Source organism: Cryptomeria japonica, chromosome 6 (assembly GCF_030272615.1).
Source record: "Cryptomeria japonica chromosome 6, Sugi_1.0, whole genome shotgun sequence".
NCBI classification, from domain to species: Eukaryota; Viridiplantae; Streptophyta; class Pinopsida; order Cupressales; family Cupressaceae; genus Cryptomeria; species Cryptomeria japonica.
In genome coordinates, this window is record NC_081410.1 from 498446940 (window position 1) to 498469290 (window position 22351).

Here is a 22351-nt window from a genome sequence, read left to right on the forward strand (position 1 = left end):
ACTTTCTTTCATGAAACAACACTAGCCATTGGATTACAAGAACTTACACCGCCTTTACCCCCATCTGATCTCTCTTTATTAATGTCGGGCCCCACCTTCTTTTCGCTATTTCATGGGCTTCAACACTTGTGTACTTTTCCTTCACGAAGCCACACCAACCACTAGATCAAGCTCTAATCACCTGGTTTTTAACTCTAACCAGGACCATCAATCTTACTAACTAACTGCGCCTCATCTTGATGGCTAACGGTTTTTGCCATTTCATAGAGACTAAGCTGCAGGCATCTTTGGGCCACGAAACAACAAGAACCGTTGGATCAAGCACAAGGTGAATACCTTTTAACAAATGTCAAACCTTCCAAGTGGGCCCTTTATTTTCAGAGATCACTTACTTTACCTAGTCACCAGTTAACAAATGCCATGTGGCAATCATCCACTAGCTCAGGAAGCTCCTCTAGGTTCCATTCTGAATTCACCATGTGTTTTGCTTCACTATTCTCCACATAACTACTAGTTACACCTAGGCGGGCCCTCAACTACCCTTAAGAGCCATGTGGCATTCAACACATCACTATTAAACTCTACAAAATGAACCAACTGTCATGCCATGTCATGCTTTCATGTGATTTCCACCTCATTTCGCTACTTCGCAAAAACTAATCTTTGTTTAGCTTGAGGCTACGAAACCACGAGGATCGTTGGATCAAAACAGACTTGATCGGCTTTTAACTTCATGCCCTGCCTGTCCTTTGGGCCCACTGGTCATTTTCACCACTTCGCGATGACTATCTTACTAGCATCTTATCTTCCCGAATCTACACGAGCCTTCAGATCTGAGGAGCTTGCTTGTTGTTTATTCTTTCTATGACCACCTCACCTGGGCCCACTACGAACTGCCAACTAAGCGCCCCACCATTGCTCTATCATTGCCAACTGGACCTACCACCTTTACTACCACCTTTAGCGGGACCTGCCACCTTTTTACTACTTCGCGAAAGGTAGAACGCGTGCATCTCCCAGCCATGAATCAATGCGAGTCGTTGATCCTTTTCCAACCCGATCACCCTTTAACAAAGGAAGATCATTTGCCTCTAGGACCCACCACATGTTTTCACTATTTCGTAGAACATATACCATGTGCATCTTAGGCTAGCGAATCAACGCGAGCCGATGGATCATAATCAAGATGCAATTCTTTTATCCGATAGTCAATCCATCTAGTCACCAAGTTTATTCTTTGATTTAATTAACCTCAAGGCCACGTGTGACTTTCTAATTTGCCACCTAAACCACCTGGACCGCTAACTAGACTGCCATGTCATTTTGCTACTTTGCGAAGGCTAAATCTTGAGCACCTTTTGGCCACGAATCAACGCGGGCTGTTGGATCAACAAAGAGTTGCATGACACTTACAGGGCCTGATAAACATTAGAAAAAAGGAAAAGTAATAGGCATATAAAATTTAAAATATTTAAGGGACTGCCTAGGTAAATAACAATGGTGGGACACTTCTCATGACAAACGGACCCATCACTTAAGTGGTAAAAAATAACGTAGAATTAGAACCAGGTTTTTACTTAGACACCTTGAAGTTTAGAACTTAAAACCCTTAAACCTTCCCATTAGCTTACAACAAAACAGAGGTAACAAGGCCAATACCAAACTCAAAATTTCAACAAAATTAGCTAATTATGGACCAAGAACATCCATTTTTAAAACAATGATAACAATGACTCTAACTGGGGATGATTGATCGCAAGATCAACACAAGAATTTCAGGAACACTCTGGAGGAACAGACCAAAAAACAAGCCTAAAAACAACAACAAAAGCAAATCCAAATATATACAAACAAGGACCTACTGTGCATGGACATCAAGAGAAGTAATGCTTCAGGAATTGTCCATGCATTGGAAATTCCTATACCTCACCATTCATATTATGCAAAAAATATGAATCCTTTCCATTTAGATCACGAACCATAGAGGGGCCTATCCATAATGACTCAAATTTTTTCTGTTTCCCCTTATCTTGTCCCTTCGCATTCCACTAAAGAACAATATCACCTATTTGGAATTTTCTCAGCAATGTTCTTTTCTCAAAAAGATATTTGGACTACAATTGGATCTTTAAATTTCTCTTGTGAGTTAGAGTTTAGATTTCTTCCACTTCCACTATCTGAATCATTCGGTCCCCCATAGGTTTAGACAACTCCATGTCTTCAGCTTGTAGAAACTTATTTACTAGAAGAAGATTATTTACTGTCACTCTATCTTGTGTACCATAAACCAATTCAAAAGGTGAAACTCCAATAGCCTTTTTGATAGTAACCCTGTCAGCCCACAAAGCCAATTTCAACTTTTGATCCCAAGACCTCTTGTTTTCTTCCAGGATTTTCTTGATAATGTTCAAGAGGCTTTTAGAACTAGATTCAGCTTGTCCATTTCCCTGAGGATGATAAGGTGAAGATTGAGACATAATTATTCCATGACTGGTGCAAAATTCAACAAACTCTTCTGACCTGAAACACATGGCATTATCCATCACTAATTTTAGAGGGACTCCAAATCTAGTTATAACATTATCCATTAGGAAGTCAATGACAATTTTACTTGTAGCTCTTCTGGTGGGAATAGCTTCAATCCACTTGGTAAAATAATCAGTCGTTACTATGATCCACCTATGTCCTCTTCTTGATCTCTCAACAATTTCACCAATAAAACCAATGCCCCATTGGGAAAAAGGGGCTTCCACTATGACCAGATTTAGGGGTAAATCTCCTTTATACTTCAATTTGGATGAAAACTTCTGACATGGGTCACATTTCCTGACATGTTCATGGGCATCTTTAAATAAAGTATGCCAATAATACCCAACCCGGACTATCTTACCAGCAGTTGTCTTAGCAGAGTAATGACCTCCACACACTCCATCATGCATTTCAGTCAGCACTTTCTTAGCTTGGGATTCATCTAAACACATTAGCAGTTCCCCATCTCTATTTCTCCAAAACAAATCACCTTGCATGAGAACATATTTTTGCGACTTGAGTTTTAATGTTCTTTTCTAATTGTGGGTCATCCCTTCTGAAAATGTTGCATCTCTTAAGAAATGGACTATCTCTGAATACTAGGGTTGCCTTTCAATACTAGTGACCAGGGTGTTATCAACTTCAACATTATTTACTTCCACATTAAGAAGATTTGATTCAGTCATGAGCTTTGCAAGGGCTAAACCTCTTCCCAATTTAGTAATCTTTATCTCTAAATCAAACTCTTGAATTCTATTTATCCATCTGCACCTTTTACTTGTGACCTTAGATTGGGATAAAATGTCTTTGACTGCAGGATGTGGAACATAAGAAACTATTTGTGCACTTACCAGATATGGCCTAAAAGCGTTGACAACCTTGACCGAAGCATATGCTTTCTTTTCCATGATTTCATACTTTAACTCTGCAGACTGTAAAGATTTACTATAGAAAGCTATGAGATCCTCATACCCTTCATTATCCTTTTGTAAAAGCATAGCAGCCACTGTGTGATATGAAGTGAAAGAGAACAGAGAGAAAGGCTTACTGTAATCAGGGGATTTCAATAACGGTGCTTCCTAAATGGCCCTTTTTATCTCATCAAAAGCCTTTGAAGCGTCTTGATCCCAACAAAACTTGGTGTCCTTCTTGAGCAGTCTAACAATGGGCTTGAAAATTTCTACAAAATTTGCAATAAACCTTCTTACAAAATTCACTTTACCCAAGAAGGAATGAATATCTTTAACACTTGTGGGTTCAGATACATTTTCTATGGCTTCAATTCTTTCAGGGTCTATCCTAACCCCATCCTTGGAGACAATATGCCCCAACAGCTTTCCTTCAGTGACAACAAAATGACACTTCTTTGGATTTAGAGAGACACCATATTCCAGAGCCTTACTGAACACCTTTTGCAAATGCCCATAGTGGTCATCTGCCTTCTTGGAGAAAAATGTCAGATCATCTTGGTATACTACCATGATGATATTTATAAATTCTTTGAATGCTACATCCATTGCCGTCTGGAAGGTAGCTCCAACATTTTTTAAACCAAAAGGCATTCTGACATAAACATAAGTTCCCCAAGGGGTGGTGAAAGCAGTTTTGAATTGTTTTGATTCTTTCACTAGCACCTGGTTGTATCTCGAGAATCCATCCATCATAGACAGTAAATCACAACTAGTCACCCTTTGCAACATAGCTTCCATATTTGGAGATGAATAATTATCTTTCAGGGAAGTAACATTTAAGTTTCTAAAGTTGACACAGAGCTTTATGTCTCCATTTTTCTTTCTAACCGGGACCAAATTGGAGACCCATGAAGAATACCTTATAGGCTTAATGATCCCCCCTTCTCTCAGCTTGGTCAATTCTTGCTGCATCTTAGTTTCCAGTAGGGGATTAATAGGTCTTTGCTTTTGTCTGAAAGGCTTAGCATCTGGAAGCAAAGGAACTTCATGCTAAAACAAATCTTGTCTATATGCCTTTAGATCTTCATAAGACCAAGCAAAAAAATTCTTGTACTTCTTTAATAAGTTAATAAGATTAATCCTAACATGAGGAGGCAAGTTGTTTCCAATATAAACCAACTTAGGGGATGATTCAGTCCCTAAGTTTACCTCCTCTAGTTCATCTAACTTAGTGGTTGACTGTTGGTGCAGATGACTATCATTGTAGCTAAACATACCTTCAAGTTATACCAACCCCTTAGGTATCTCATTGGTTTCTAGCTGGACCAAGTCATTTCCAAATATTGTTTATTTGTTATCAACCACTTCTACCAATGCATTGCAATCAATTTTCTATCTGTCATAATCATCTATGCATTGTATAAACCTAAGGATATCTTAATCATCCTCAAACACTTGCCAGTTATAAACATTGTCAGGGATAGCGGGCCTAACTTTTATCTCTATTGTGGATACACCTGTTAGTGTTACATCATCATTCTTCAATGCAACATTTGCTAAAAATTCAGCCATGATATTCTTTGACCTTTCTATCCAATTGATAGAGAATGCACTAAAATATTCAATCACATCCCACACTGCATGCTTATATCATTTCAATCTCTCATTCTTAGATGCATATTTAGCCCTAACTTGAGAAATGACCAACTCTAAATCTCCCAACACTCTTAATAGTTGTATCCCATGCCCTTTTGCCACTTCAAGCCCCAATAACAAGGCTTCATACTCCGCAGTATTGTTGGTACATTGAAAAGCTAACAAAAATGAATATTTGAAAGTAATACCTAAAGGGGACACAAAGAGAACTCCTGCCCCAGATCCTTCTTTAGAGCAAGCTCCATCAAAGTACATGTGGCACAAAGCATGCTATTGAGACTCCAATTCAGTCACAATACTGTTAGTATTTTTCAATGGAGGCAGAATTGGTTGTAGTCTAAATTTATCAAGATCCACTTCAATCATACAATTTAGCATACTAGGATCTACTTTTTCAATTACCCTAGGGGCACATGGCTCTCTATACAACTTTACTTGGTTTCCATTAATGGGGATGGTAGCATATGATAAATCCAACTTAACATTTCCACCCACTGCTGCAACCCACTGCCTAGATAACAACATGCCATAATGGGGTTTTATGTCAGTTACAATAACATCCATTTTATATGTTGCCTCAGGGAAGGTTGCTATTTTAACTTCAACATCTTTCATTGTACCTATCATAGGCACTTCTCTATTATCCATAGCATAGCATTTCCCATACACTGTATTCAATGATAATCCTAGTTCTTTCATAACACCATAAGGCATTATATTTGCAGCTGCACCAGAATCTATCATGCAATTTTTTATCAACCGGTTATTTACCAACAGAGTAACATAAAAAGGATCAACCTGTGAGGGTTCTTGTGTAATGGTTGTCCTACATACACCTCTGGAGTTTGCAGTTCCTGATCATTTTCATTCTTATTAGAACCAGAAGGTGAAGCTGTATCACTGTCAGACAATTGAGAAAATAAAGATAAAGCAACTTCTCTATGTTCTTTTATTTTTAACAACTCTATTAATGGGACAGTGACCTTCATCTGAGTAAGAGCCTGAGTCATATCAAATGTGGAATTAGTAATCAACTCAGTACTAGCCTTAACCTTTTCTGCCTTTGGTTGAATTACCTTTTTTATTGTGGCAGTTCTTTGTATATCACTATAGGGTTTATCATCTGTTTCCTTAGCCACTTCTTTGGCTTGATTTTTCATTTCTTGACCATCTTGAGGTAAAGGAGTATTACTTGATTGTTTCTTCTAGGATATTTCTTTTATAAACATGGAACCAGGTTCACCCTGACCACTATCCCTTTTGGAACTCCTTAGATTATAATTGTGCTTGGCTTTCGATATAGCAGCCTTAGTGAGATTTTTTACTTCTTCCTCACTAGGCCTTCTAAGATGAACTTCTTCATCCTTAATGGTTACCACATTCAAAGTAGGATGTCAATCAAGTATTAGTTGTCCTTGAAAAACCCTTTTACTATCTAACACATTACACTCACTAAATTCACTCTATATAGACTCCTCATCACTTTCTATAATAGTTTCAAACATGTTTATATCAGGCTCATCCTCCTGTCTCATGGATTCTTCAAGGGCTTGAGCTACTACACATTGATGAGGAGAGTGTGGTCCATCACAAGCTATGCACCAAGGAGTATTTTCTATGTTATGAACATTTTTTCCTTTTAAGGGATCAGGGGTATCTTGGCTCTAAAAATTCTTAGGCTTCTCATTCTAAGGATTACCATCCTTCCAATTGGTATTGTAAGGCATATCATGCAATCTAGTAGGTCTATCTTGCCAATTATAATGAGATTTGTCATTTTTGTTCACCTTGGCAGTGAGATCCTTCATGGCGGTCACCAACTTTTCTATTTTATCTTCTTCCTTAGAAACTTTTTTTGGTTGCTGTTTTGTTTCCTACCATAGCCTACCATCAGTTCTTCTTCCTAATTTTCCAGATGCCTTTCTATTGCTCTCTACATTGATAGCAATTCTGAATGCATGTCTTAGGCTATGTGGATTTTTATCCCTCAAAATATATGCCATTTTAGAATCAAAGGAATTGTAGTAAGTATTCAGGCACATGTTATCATCTAATCTCATTACCTGAAATAATCTATGCATTGCTTTCTAAAATCTAGCATTAAAATATATGACCATTTCATTATCAGATTTTCTAATATTGTTGAACTCATTGAGCATGAAGCTCACATTTGTTTTGTCACCATACTGTTCTTGAAAGCAATTTTTAAAATCCTCCCAAGACCCAATGCTATTAATAGGAAGGCCCCTATACCAGTCTCTTGCATCTTCTATTAGGGAATGAACAAATAATTTCATTATGACATCTTCATTTATGATCTCATAATCATTAATCAAATCACCAAAAGACTTCAAATGCTCTTCTGCACTGATTGCGTTGTTCCATTCAAATTTATGAAGTCTATCTCTTAACTCGGTTGGAACATGGTTAGGATATCCAGGGATTCCATCAAAAAATAGTTTCCTATATAGTTCTAAGTTGATAGGTCTTCTCTAGAATGGGTTAATAGCATGGTTATTACCCATGTTCATTCTTACATTGGGGATTTGAGTTTGAGAGATCTAGTTATTTTAGTTAATAACAGGGGCTTGGCTAGCTGTTGCTATATTAACAGGCAAAGTTGGCTAAATTTTAATAGGAGGGAGGGAAACTTGTTGAAGAATAGGTTTATTTAGATCTTCTGATGGAAAGATGATGGGGGGATCTTTTAGATAACCAATTTTCCTTTAACTTCTTGGTTAGCTGCCTCTAACTCAGCTTTCTCTAAGTCCATTTGTAGATCTTCTTTCTCTTTCCTCATCCTTTCCATCTCCCTTTTATGTGTTGATAATATATGAGAGATTTCCACTGTAGTCTTAGATCCTGACCCACCTTCCATGCATTTCTACTTTCCTTTGTCTACATCTTTTCTAAAAGGCTGCGACTCACTAAGAACTTCTCTATTTTGTTGCACTTCTAACTTGTATGCTGATTTGGTCTTAGGGACTAAAAATTATCTAATCATAGGACCTTCATCATCACTCTTTGCCTTTTCTTGGGCAAGCAACTCAGGATCAGCAATCTGTCTCAGGAGCCTATCTCTCTCCTTCAATTTTGCCTTAACTTCTTTCTCCCTATTTTATTCCTTTTGGGCTCTTAAGGAGATCAAATGATGAACCCTTCTATTTAGGTCCTCTATTTCTTGGGATACTTTATCTTCATTAGGGAAGATTTCTTCAGAGTCTGATATGTTAACTTGGGCAATATCAATTAAGCTAATATTTCCATCAATTGTACTAGGTACATAATTTTTGACTACATTTGAACTACTTCTGTCTCTCCCAGAAAAACTAGTATGAGATATATCTTGATTTAAAACATGAACATCTTCTATATTTCCAAATAAACCAGAATGGAAACCCAAAACATCATGTTCAGATTCTCAGGAAGAAGAATTTGACTTTGCATAAACAGGTCTTTCAAATATCTTACCAATATTGTTGCTTTTCTACACCCAAGCAACATTTGATGGCTCATGTAGTTCTGACCTCTTTGTGATTGTTTAGGTAATCCCTCCTACAACATCTCACGAGGATGCTATTTCATGAAAGATTTGGTGTTCTTTCCTCCTTGAATTGTGCTTGTTTTCTTTTCACAATTTCACTTATTTCCAAAAGGATTGGTTAAGACTAACAAAGTCGCCACCCACAAAGACTATGGGAAATATGAAAACAAGCTTCAAACAAAATATTTGCCAATCTTCAAACCAAAATCACTAAGATTTTTCAGAGAAAGAGGGAACACTAATCAAAGATCATGAAAATTTCTAAATACAAATATCAAGACAACATTCATAGTTCATTGAAGCACCAATCTGCAACACAGACACACCATGGATTTCCCAAGTAGAGTCGCCACTTTTGTTGTTCTCAAACTTTGATCCCCTTCTTATCCCCTTTGATGAGAAAGATTAACTCTGTATGTGAATGGAGAAATCAAGGAACAAGAACCTTAGAGCAACATATGACAAGGTTTTAATAACCTTCTACACTTCGAACTTATCCAAAGTTTAGGCGGGTATACCTTATGTGAATACTTTCACACTTTTAAACAAAATCCATAGTAACCATTGTCCAAAAACCAATGGATCTTATCGCCTTAAACAAAAAAATTGAAAAAATATAGGAAAACTTAGGCTCATTTTTAGTGTTGATCCTCAAGAGATTTAGAAAAGAAAACATTAACAGATACCAGTGCCTTATCCAGGCTACAAAGTCATGTATTTTAAACAAGAACTTCAGAACTAAACATATCCATGCATCTCAATCACTTTGGCTTCTACCAACTCCATACATGTCTAACATGTATAAGAATCCTCCCTTGTTATACTAAACAGTGTTCATCAAATTCAAAGTTCCCAACAAATAACCTACTGATAAAGATATTTCTCGCGTATTTAATTACCCTCCTGAAGAAGAAAGCTAAGAAACATATCTATAAAGATTGCATTACAATCCCTGTTCAATTGAAATAACCCTAAATTACCCAAATGAAACCAGTAAAATATTTGAAAGCATACCAAAAGACAACACAAATTTTTAGGCTCAAAGTTAATGGTCTGTATATTTATATTCAATTCGGAAAATCTTACAAAACTTAGATAGTTTTCTATGAAATACTAGAAAAAACACAGATAAATTTCTGTAGAGTTTCTTTACAAATTCTTGTGATCAATTTTCCTCTGTCTTGGTAGCCATTTATAACATTATGGAGGCATACAAGCTTCAAACATCACTAAGGAAAATTAGTTACAACCATAGCTTCTTTCAAGAAGCAGTTACACGTCTTTTTCTGTCTCAACAACCTTTTCGATTGGTAACTCTTCTGCAACATCTTCTAACTATCCTGGAGCATCTTCCAACTATTCTGGAGCCTCTTCCATCTATCCCACATATCAATCCTTTCATTCCTGAAAAACATCATCACTTGGCCAAGCAAAGCTAACAACCTTCTGTTTCATCTCTTCTAACCTTTTCCAAGTGACTCTTAAATGCCCAATTTATGTTTCTATGAAACTGTAATGAGATTTCACCTTTTCAATTTCTTTAATTGTTTGGACGAATAAGGATGTGTCATCAGTTTTAATAATTTGATTGATCCTTAGGGACAAATTGTGGTTCACCTCTTCTAACCAGGTCTTCTCTTCTTTGAACTAAATTGGACCGATAAAAACTCCTGGAAATAATTCAAATTTATGATTTGAATATTATTTTCTATAAAGTTGGGCTTTTCTTTCACACCTGCCCTTTCCTCTGAGAGAATATTCATCTCTTTTATAAACTCACTAGTGGACCTTAGAATGTCATTCTCCATTGCATCTAGATGAGATGAACACATGAGCTCCAACTCCTTATCTCTAGGCATCCACTTATCAAGGATTGGTTCCAAAGTGGCTTCATCTTCTCTGAATTTGATCATAACCTCCAAAATCCTTTTCATATTTAAGTATACAATGGAGGTTTTGACTGAGTCAGCAAACTTCAAGATTATGGCTTTCACCTTCTCCTCATATTTGTTTGCAAACAAGGCTTGAGCTTTTTTCAACCTTTCCAACTCATGTTGCACATTTTTAGGTGATTGGGAACTAGAAGGCATAGGAGAAGGAGGGTATTATACAATGGGACTAGTAGGAGGGGGTCTTGCTAGAGAGGAGGCTATCATGAGTGTAGAAGATTCACCTGGATGGTGTTGACTTGCCAACTGACTTTGGAGTCTAGTAATGATGTCATCCCTATTGGTTATTCCTTCTTTAGCCTCATTGTAATCCTTTAAGATAGTCTCCGACTTCAATTTGAGATTAGCTCTTTCTTGTGCCTCTTTCTCTGGTACTGTCACATTAAACCTTGCAGTTTCCAAAACTGTGCTTGTAGCTTCCACTACCCCTATATCTTGGATTGTCTTAACAATCATGTCTCCTAAGAGGCTAGAATCTGATGCATTTTTCCTCCTTTTGTTCTCATCCTTTTTTAGTGACCACATGACAAGAGAAAAATTATCCTTGTTGAAGGTCACTCCTTGCATTGGCTTTGTTTCCTTCCTTACTGCATCAAGAACTAAATCATCAACTATATCCCATTCAAGGAGGATTAGAACACCAGCCTTTGACACCATTTCTCTTCCAGCTTCAAGAGTGATAGCTTTGAATTCAACCATCATTTCTTGTTTAACCTCTTCTTCCACTGAATTTGTATCTTTGTGAGGCTACTCACTCATTCTCTTTTCACATCTAGCCTTGAATTGTTCAATGTTTTGTTTCCATACAAATTGCATGAAAGCCCCTATTGTGACAAAATTGCTGTCAGCCAAGAATTCTTCACTAGCTTGTTTAACAGTAAGGTCCGATTCTTGGCCCTCTAGCTCACAATCAGTCAAATCCATTTCAGCACTAGGTGGCTCTTTAGGCATCCCCTCTTGGGTCTCCTCATAGGTATAGGCAATCTCACCGAGACTCCCTAATTGTAATAATTGTTCAGCAACTGCTTGCTCATCTCCAATGTGGATAGGGGACTGAGATGGAGAATATTGAGGTTCATCAGTTTCAACCTCCTTTCCCACTCTTTGCCTTTTAGGGGAATCCTAAATGTCAATGACATCTTCAATTTTCCTTTTCCCTTTTGAAGTGGAAGGCTCACCTGTCACTAGTATCATCACAGTGTACTTTGACTTCTTATGCATTACATAGTCACCAGGTGTGATATCCTTAGCAAAGGTAGGCTTAGCCAAGACTAGCTTAACCCTATTAGGATCATTCTGCATTATAGCCTCCCTTTTTCCTTTTAAGGTCTGCATGAGGTCTTCAAAATAGAGAATCAAGAACTTGATTTTCTCCTCAAAAGGGTTGAAGCTAGAAAGAGGGTCATAGTTACTATCAAATTGATGGATAAAATCAAGTGCCTTCTTATATGCAACCCACTTCTCCTTCCTTAGTTCTTGCTCATCTAAGCTGAATTCATTTCTAATTAAATCTTTGAGGAACTGAAATTGGTGAGGCCTACCTCTACACACTGGTCTCTTTTTGAGCATGCCATTGAAAAAGTCCTCAAGGTTTGCACATCTTGGAACTGCAGTTGACAACCTATATGGCTTAAAGAATTCTTCAAAATATTTCCATCCACCTTTAGTGATTACAAAATGGTGGGCCATGGTAATAGTTGGGAAAATCATCCCTTTACCCCTATTGGTTAGCTCTTCCTCTTGCACTCCTCCAATTTATCTCAATACTTCTCCAATCCCTATCTTTAATGGGACCTGATAGGGCAGTAAATAGGGGGTACCTCTAAAACCATACACTCTGAAAACTATAGAAACAGGGTACAAACACATGTCTCCCCAATTGTGAACAATCTTAATATCCTTTGCAAACTCCTTAGGTTTAAGGAACTCCAAAAGAGCCTTAGGAATTCTAGGGTTTTCTCTACATAAAAGAATTCTAATCCTAGATGCAAAGCATCTATCAAACTTCAGAAAACTAGCATCTTATCTATCCCAGGATAAGAGAGTGGTCCAAAGTTGAACATGCATCTATTCCTTATCCTTTACCTTGATCAAGTCCATTTCCTTTGCAAAGTAATCAGCACCTTTGAATAAGAACATGCGCATTAACATGGAATACCATCCAAACGGCCTATCCACCTTACCATTTTTTATCCCTACTATCCCTTTATGAATTGCATCAATAAGGTATGGGGCATAATCAAATGTTATTGCCAGGGAGGGGTTTAGAATTTGTGCAATCATTAACATGTAATGGGTTGGCATGTTCTTTTCAGCACCCTCTCCAAAGATCTGACATAGTGCCCAATACATACCCTTAGCTCTCAGAGTAAATAAATTGAGGGAGAATGGTTCCATTGTGTTGGGGCCTGCAACTGTTAACCCCCCTATCTTAACAAAGAACTCTTTCAATTTGCCACTCCTAAGATGATCCCTTTGTGCATTGTAAATCTGGGCTAACGACTCAAAGTCAATAGGCTCTAACAAATTGGAGGCCTCACTGAGTTTAAACACATTCTTGAACTCATCATCTTGTATTTCAATCAGGACTAATCCCTTTACATTCCTGATGCATCTTTCTATAGGGTCATAACTTTGTGAAATTAGGGTCAACAGATCTACATCCATGAATACACCAGGGACCACAAGTTTTCCTACATCTAATTCCCATATGCTATTTAAAGGATCTAGGGAATGTCTCTACCCAAAACTGACTTTGAACAGTTGTAAACTTGATATCCCTATCTCAAGGTCCCTTAACCAATTGCCTTTATCATACAGGCCATCCCCAATTTTTAGATGAGGGTTTTTTGGTACTAACTCTTTAGCCTTAGCCCCGACATTGGTGGACATGGTTAACTTTTCTAAAAAATTATCACAGATGTTCCTATCTTGATAATTCCCTTTTCCTGTCAACTCTCTTCTTGGTGCCATTTTGAATAAGCAACTATACCTCTTGAAACTAGCACAGACCTCTAATGAAATAATTCACACAACAATGATTGGAAACAAACTAGAATTATCAAGAAAAGCACAAAAAACCTGATTATTCACCTAAAAAGAATCGCTCTGCATCAATTGCTCTGCAACAAACTTCGATGAAACAATACTAACAATCAAGTTGATGCGGACTCTAAAGGACAAGTTGGCATTGAATTTTTAGAAATTAACTCTGCATGCTTAGGCTATGTTTTTAGAATTGAATTTGCCAAATTGAATTCAAAACTGGCTCCAATGGGTCATAACTTCTCTGAGTCTTTCCTCTGTTTTGGCCTTTTGCTATTTCAGAGTGTATAAAACCTTTGTAGCTTTCTTTCACAAAATAATGCTGGTCATTGGATTACAAGAACTTACACCACCTTTACCTCCATCTGATCTCTCTTTGTTAATGTCGGGCCCCACCTTCTTTTTGCTATTTCGTGGGCTGTAACACTTGTGTTGTTTTCCTTCACGAAGCCACACCAACCATTACATCAAGCTCTAATCACCCAATCTTTAACTCTAACTAGGACTGTCAATCTTACTAACTAACCGCACCTCATCTTGATGGCTAACGGTTTTCGCCATTTCACAGAGACTAAGTTGCAGGCATCTTCGGGCCACGAAACAATGAGAACCGTTGGATCAAGCACAAGGTGATTTCCTTTTAACAAATGTCAAACCTTTCAAGTGGGCCCTTTATTTTTGAAGATCGCTTACTTTACCTAGTCACTGGTTAACAAATGCCACATGGCAATCATCCATTAGCTCAGGAAGCTCCTCTAGGTTCCATTCTGAATTCGCCACGTGTTTTGCTCCACTATTCTCCACATAACTGCTGGTTACACCTACGCAGGCCCTCAACTACCCTTCAGAGCCACGTGGCATTCAACACATCACTATTAAACTCTATGAAATGAACCAACTATCATGGCACATCATGCTTTCATGTGATTTCCACCTCATTTCGCTACTTTGTGAAAACTAATCTTTGTTTAGCTTGTGGCTATGAAACCACGAGGATCGTTGGATCCAAACAGACTTTATTGGCTTTTAACTTCGTGCCCTACCTATCCTTTGGGCCCACCGGCCATTTTCGCCACTTTGTGATGACTATCTTACTAGCATCTTATCTTCCGGAATCCACGTGTGTTGTCAGATCTCAGGAACTTGCTCATTGTTTATTCTTTCTATGACCACCTCACCCAGGCCCACTGCGGACCGCCAACTAAGCACCCCATCACTGCTCTATCATCCCCAACTGGACCTACCACCTTTACTTCCACCTTTAGCAGGACCCACCACCTTTTCCCTGCTTCGCAAAAGGTAGAACACGTGCATCTCTCAGCCACAAATCAACGCGAGTCGTTGATCCTTTTCCAACCCAATCACCCTTTAACCAAGGAAGACTGCTTGTCTTTGGGACCTGCCATGTGTTTTTGTTATTTTGCAGAACATATACCATGTGCATCTCGGGCTAGCGAATCAACGCGAGCTGTTGTATCACAATCAAGATGCAATTCTTTTATCCGACGGTCAATCCATCTGGTTGTCAAGTTTATTCTTTGATTTACTTAACCTCGAGGCCATGTGTGACTTTTTGATTTGCCACCTAAACCACCTGGACCACTAACTAGACTACCATGTCATTTCGCTACTTCGTGAAGGCTAAATCTCAAGCACCTTTTGGTCATGAATCAACATGGGCCATTGGATCAACAAAGAGTTGCATGACACTTATAGGGCCTGATAAACATTAGAAAAAAGGCAAAGTAATAGGCATATAAAATTTAAAATATTTAAGGGACCACCTAGGTAAATAACAATGGGGGGACACTTCTCATGACAAATAGACCCATCACTTAAGTGGTAAAAAGTAATGCAGAATTAGAACTAGCTTTTTACTCAGACACCTTGAAGGTTAGAACTTAAAACCCTTAAACCTTCCCATTGGTTTACAAAAAAATAGAGGTAACGAGGCCAATACCAGACTCAAAATTTCAACAAAATTAACCAATTATGGACCAAGAACATCCATTTTTAAAACAGTGATAACAAAACTCACATGAATATGAATGGGATACTTGTTATGATGTAACTGAAGGCATTGATATAGATGTAATCCATACATATACACCCATGCCTGATGAAGGGCAAGGCTCGAGGTCTAGACCATTTCAATTTGGACTACAACATATCTACAAAGCTTTGAATTTGGACCCTTATAGCTGGCTTGGAATGTAGTCTGGGAACGACCTGAACAACTCAACATACCTATCTTCCCAGATGATGACACTATTGTCCATTACCTTTGTTCGGTAAATCTAGAAAAATATTCCACCAGTGAATCTCATAATGAAGTTCTCAAACAAGAGAGTGCCAAGTCTCTTATTTGCAAAATGAATACAATAAAAAAATGATCTAATGGTGAAAACCATTTAATGGCACTATTAGATCATAAAAAAGTAAAAACAAAGGATGTATCCAATGGTGAAAACCTCTTTGAGGCACCAAAGGATGAGAGACTTGACACTCTTCTTGAACATTATCAAGAGAGATCACCAATTTTGTTTGAACCAACTAAATCAATCAACATCGACACTGAAGCAACAACAAAGACTATACACTTGGCAGAGTCATTAATAGAACAAGAATGACCTAACTTCACCAATTTCTTCAAAGAAAAGAAAATCAATTTTGCTTGGTTCTATGTAGATATGCCAATGATAGATCCATATTTGATCATGCACCACTTATCTATAGCTCTAGGAGCTAAGCTAGTTAAGTAGAAATTGAGAAAAATGAACCCACATGTCGCACTATTTGTTTAAGAATAACTGAAAAAGCTACTGGATGTAGGATTCATCCAACCCATAGATTATGTAGAATGGATCTCTAACATTGTACCTATATCCAAACTAGATAAGAGAATTGAAATTTGTACAAATTTTAGAGATCTCAACAAGGTTTGTTTGAAGGATGACTTTCCTTTACTCAGCATCAACACAATTGTAAATATAACAGAAGGACAAGCTATGTTATCACTTATGGAGGTTTCTTAGGCTACAATCAAATCAAAATAGCACTAGAAGACCAAGATAAAACAACATTTACATGTCCATGAGGTACTTACTACTAGAATGTTATGCCTTTTAGCTTGAAAAAAGCAAGAGCGACCTATGAATGGGGAATGACCACAATATTTCATGACATGATGCAAATATTGATGGAAGAATATGTAGTTGAGATATTGGATAAATGATTTACAAGAGGACATATGTAAATATTAGGCAAAATATTTCACCAGCTAGAACAATTCAATGTACATCTAAATCCTAAAAAGTGTCTTTGGTGTAACATCTGGCAAACTCTCAGGATACATAGTCTCAGAAAAAGAAATTGAGGTGGACCCTGCAAAGGTACAAGAAATCATGGAGATGCCACCTCCTAGAAATATCAATTAGTTAAGATCTCTATAGGGATGACTGCAATCCATAAGAAGATTCATTGCTCAATTAGCTGACAAGTGCCTTCCTTTCACTCATCTACTCCACAAGAATGTCCCTTTTAGATGGGAAGATCGATGTGCAAAATCATTCTACCAAATCAAGTAATATCTAATGAATCCACCTATCTTGGTACCACCAATAGGAAGAAAACTTCTCATTCTTTACATATCAACAACAAAGGTATCACTAGGAGCATTGTTAACACAAGAGGATTTAGCAAGCAAGGAAAGAGAAATATACTACATCAACAAGACATTGAATGGTTACGAGCTCAACTACACATTCATTGAAAAATCGTGTTTGGCTATTGTGTTAGGTTGTCAAAAGTTTCATCACTATATGCTAGATCACACAATCAATTTGTTAGCAAATATTGACCCGTTAAAATATCTTCTCAGCAAAGCCACTCTCATGGGGAGGTTAGCTAAATGGGTGATGATTCTAAGTGAGTTTGACATCTAGTACACAGACATAAAGGTTATCAAAGGCCAAGCTATCGCAGATCAACTAGTAGAAGCACCATTACAAGACAGTCATCCAATCCATGTTGAATTTCCAAACACAAATATTCACACAGTATCAACAAAACCATGGGTCTTATACTCTGACAGATCATACACATGACATGGATTAGGTGTCAAAATCCTATTTGTCACTCCAAAAGGACACACTATTCCAAGATCATATAGATTTATGTTTCCTTGCACAAATAATATAGCTGAGCATGAAGCTCTAGTAACAGGCATCAAAATGGTAGTAGAGTAGAAGATCACAGGGTTGAAATTTTTTGGGGACTACCAATTAGTCATTAATCAGGTTAACAATGACTATCAAACAAAGGATGATTTTGTTATCACTATTTTGAGCTTGGGTGATTTTTTTCCATAATTGGCTGAGGTTTGCAAAGATGTGATTAGGCATTTCATGTTGCTTCTAAGTTTTTGGGTCAAAAAGGGTTTAGGGTTTTTGAAATTTAACCTTTCCTATGTTTTGAAAGCCCTTGTGTTCTATTTTTGTGTTACCTTTTTCCACTTAACCGGAAGGGTAGGTCTGTCATGAAGGCCCCCCCCCTTTACAACTTTCCTTAGGTGGGTCTCTGTTAATTTTTAATTATTTGCACCCTTTTCCTATGTTCTGAGTTCTTTGTCGAGCCCCATAAAAATCATGCAGGTTCGAAGTTGATCCGATGGTGCACGTGGATTCGCAACTGAAAGTAGCCCAAACTTTAAGCTTCACAAAGCAGTAAAAAGGTGGTGAGCCTGACAAAAATGGTCACAAGGAAGGCTAAAAGATGATCACCTTTCAGAGGATCTAATGGCTCGCATTGATTCGCAAGGAAAAGCTATCAGGGTTTTATGCTTCGCGAAATGGTGAAAAGTTGGCGAGCCCCAGAAGGTTAGTGGACCCTGCGGTTAAAGACTAATCAACTCAGGATTGATTAGGTCATTTGCCTGAATTTGCGAAGGAAATATGAGTGAGGTTTACCTTTCACAAAATAGTGAAAAGGTAGTGGGCCTAGTTAAAAGTTGACATGGAAACTAAAGAAGGTGCATCTCCTAGTTGATCTAATAGTTCTCATTGGTTCGCGAAGAAAAGCTGCCAAAGATTTAAATTCCACAAAACAGCGAAAGAGATGGTGGACCTGGGCGGCTGGGTTAAAGAATGAACTAAAAAGTTGAGCATCTAGCTCAAGATCCAATGGCCCACATTAGTTCACAGCCAAAAGCAACACGGGGTTTACCTTTCGCGAAGTAGCAAAATGAAGTGGTAGTTGCATGGCAGATGATGTGGCAGAACAACTGGATGTCCAGCTACGGCAAATGGTGATCTGTTGGTATGACATGCAACTCCAAGTAGATTGTGGATGGCCCACTTTGATTGAACGCTGATGGTGATGAAATCCATGGCCAAAATAAAACATGTGGCCGGTAAAATGTGGAGTTCGATAGAGTTCTTGGATGAATGGGCGGCTGACATGTCAGAGTTATCTACTAGAAATAAAAGGGCATGTGGAATTCGTGCAAAGGGCCCACTTTGAAGGTTAAAGGGTGTTAAAGGCCGTGCATCTCAAAGGTGATCCAATGATGAGCGTTGTTTCGTAGCCTAAAGATGCAAGGTGATTAACCTTTGCGAAACAATGAAAACCACTAGCGATGACGGTTGTGTGTGGTTAGTCATAAGGGACTAGCAGTCACCGTGGGGAGTAAAGTTTGTGTAGATGGTGGAAGATCTAATGACAGGTGCTATTTCACATGGGAGAGATGCATAAGGTTTATGCTCTGCGAAATAGCGAAAGGAAGGTAGGGCCTAGTTTTAAACAGCTTGACCCAGGTAAGATAAAAGACATGTGGGTTTCTTAGGATCCAAAGGATTTGGTTGCTTCGCAATGAAAAGATGCAAGGATTTTAAGCTTCACGAAGTAGTGAAAGGAAAAACACTTAGAGAATGTTATGATTCATTGGAGCCATTTTTTGAATTTGGTTGTGAGTTCAATTCTGAGTTGATTGCCAAAGCATGCGGTTTTAAATACTTCAATTCATTGCTCTGTTGCCATAATAAGCTTCACATCAATTGGATGTTGGCATCATTTTGAATAGTTCTACAGAGGAGTCGGTGCACATAACGAATTTCTTCAAATAACCAGTGAGTTTTTGCATGCTTCTTGACTGTTACTACTTGAACTGGGATCATTGCATGTTCATTTTCTCAAAGGCTAGTCAAAATTTTAATTAATATAATTGTGATTCTAGGATGGCACCAAGAAGGGATTTAATAGGGAAGTTGAATTATCAGGATAGAAACATATGTTATGATTTGTTGGAACAACTAACCATGTACACAAATGTCACGGCCAAAATTAAAGAATTGGTACCTAAAGCCCCCCGTCTAAGAATTGGAGACAGCTTGTATGACAAAGGTAACTAGTTGAGGGATCCACAGATAGGGATATCAGGTCTAGGAAATTTTAAGGTGGTTTTTAGTCAAAGATATGCCTCCGCTCTAATGAATAGTTTATGGGAATTAGACATGGGAAAACTCATAGTCCCTAGGGTTTTCATGGATGTAGACTTGTTAACCCAAATTGCAAACAATTATGACCCTATGGCTAAGTGTATCATGAATTTGAATGGAAGAGCCTTAATTGAAATCAATGATGATGAATTTAGGAAGGTGTTTAAGCTCAGTGAGGTATCAACTTACTTAGAGCCTATCAATTTTGAAACATTGGCCCAAGTCTACAATGTGCAGAGAGATCACCTTGGGAGTGGTCCTTTGAAGGAGTTTTTTTATCAAAATAGGAGGGCTAACTGTTGTATGCCCTAGCACCATGGAACTCTTCTCTCTAAATTGTTTTACCCTAAGGGCTAAAGGGATGTATTGGTCACTATGTCAGATCTTTGGGGAAGATGCTGAAACAACTATGCCAACCCATTATATGCTAATGATAGCACAAATTCTGAATCCCTCTTTGGCAGTAACATTTAATTATGCACCTTATCTCACTAATGCAATCCATGCATGATTGATAGGGATAAAAAGTGGTAAGGTAGATAGACCATTTAGATGGTACTCTCTTCTCATGCATATGTTTTCATTTAAATGTGTTGATTACTTTGCTAGTGAAATGGATCTAGTTAAGGAAAAGGATGGTGAAGAGATGCCTATACAATTGTGGAGCACCATTTTTTCCTGGGATAGAGAGGATGCTAGTTACCTAAAGTTTGACAGATGCTTTGCATCTAAGATGAGGATTCTCTTATGCTTAAAGAACCCTAGGATCCCCAAAGCTCTTTTAGAATTCCTTAGGCCTAAGGAATTTGCTGAAGGTATCAAGATTGTGCACAATTGGGGTGACATATACTTATACCCTGTCTCTATAGTTTTTAGAGTTTATGGTTTTAGAGGCACTCCATATTTCATTGCCCTATCAAGTCCCATTGAAGATAGGAATTGTAGAGGTCCTAAGGCAAATTGGGGTTGTGCAAGAGGTAGAGCTAACAAATAGGGGAAAAGGGACCATTTTACCAACTGTCACCATGGCTCATCAATTTGTAATCACCAAGAGTGGTTGGAAATACTTTGATGACTTCTTTCAACCATATAGGTTGTCTACTATAGTATCTAGGTTTGCTGACCTTGAGGATTTTTTCAATGGCATGTTCAGGAAGAGAGCAGTATGTAAAGGTAGGCCACACCAATTCCATTTCCTTGAGGATCTGATTAGAAATGAATTCAATTTGGATGAGCAGGAATTGAGGAAAGAAAAGTGGGTGGCATACAAAAAGGGTCTTGATTTTATTCATCAATTTGATAGTAGTTATGACCCTCTTTCTAGCTTTAATCCCTTTGAGGAAAGGATTAAATTCTTAATTCTTTATTTTGAAGACCTAATGCAAACTTTGAAGGAAAAGAGGGAAGCTATAATAAGAGATAATCCTAACAAGGCTAGGTTGGTGCTAATTAAGCCTACCTTTGCTAAGGCCATCCCTCTAGGTAATTATGTAATGCATAAGAAGCGAAAATATAGTGTGTTGATGTCAGTAATAGGTGAGCCCTCTACTTCAAGAGGGAACAAAGCAATAGAAGATGTCATTGACATCCAAGACTCCCCTAAGAGGCAAAGGGTGGGGAAAGAAATGCAAATAGGTGAAACTTTGTATTCTCCATCCCAATCCCCTATCCATATAGGAGATGAACATGTAGTGGCTGAACAATTGTTGTAGTTTGGTAGTCTCGGGGAGATTGCCTACACATATGAGGAAACACAAGAAGGGATGCAAGAAGAGCCTCTGAGTCCTAAGATGAAATTAACTATAGATGAGTTCAAAGGCAAAGAGTTAGACCTTGCTATCAAGCAAGCCAGTAAGGAGTTCTTGGTTGATAGTAATTTTGTCACAACAGAGGCCTTCATGCAATTTTATTGGAAGCAAAACATAGAGCAAGTCAAGGCAAGGTGTGAAAAGAGGAAGAGTGAGTAGCCTCACAAAGATGCAACTTCAGTAGAGGAGGAGGTGAAACAAGAAATGATGGCAAAATTTAAAGCCATCACTCCTAAAGCATGAAGGGAAATGGTGTCAAAGGATGGTGTTCTAATCCTCCCTGAATGGGATATAGAAGATGCTTTGGTACTTGAAGTAGTCAGAAAAGAAACCAAGCCTATTGAAGGAGTGACATTCAACAAGGAAAATGCTACTCTGGTCATGTGGTCCTTAAAGAGGGATGAGAGTAGATGAA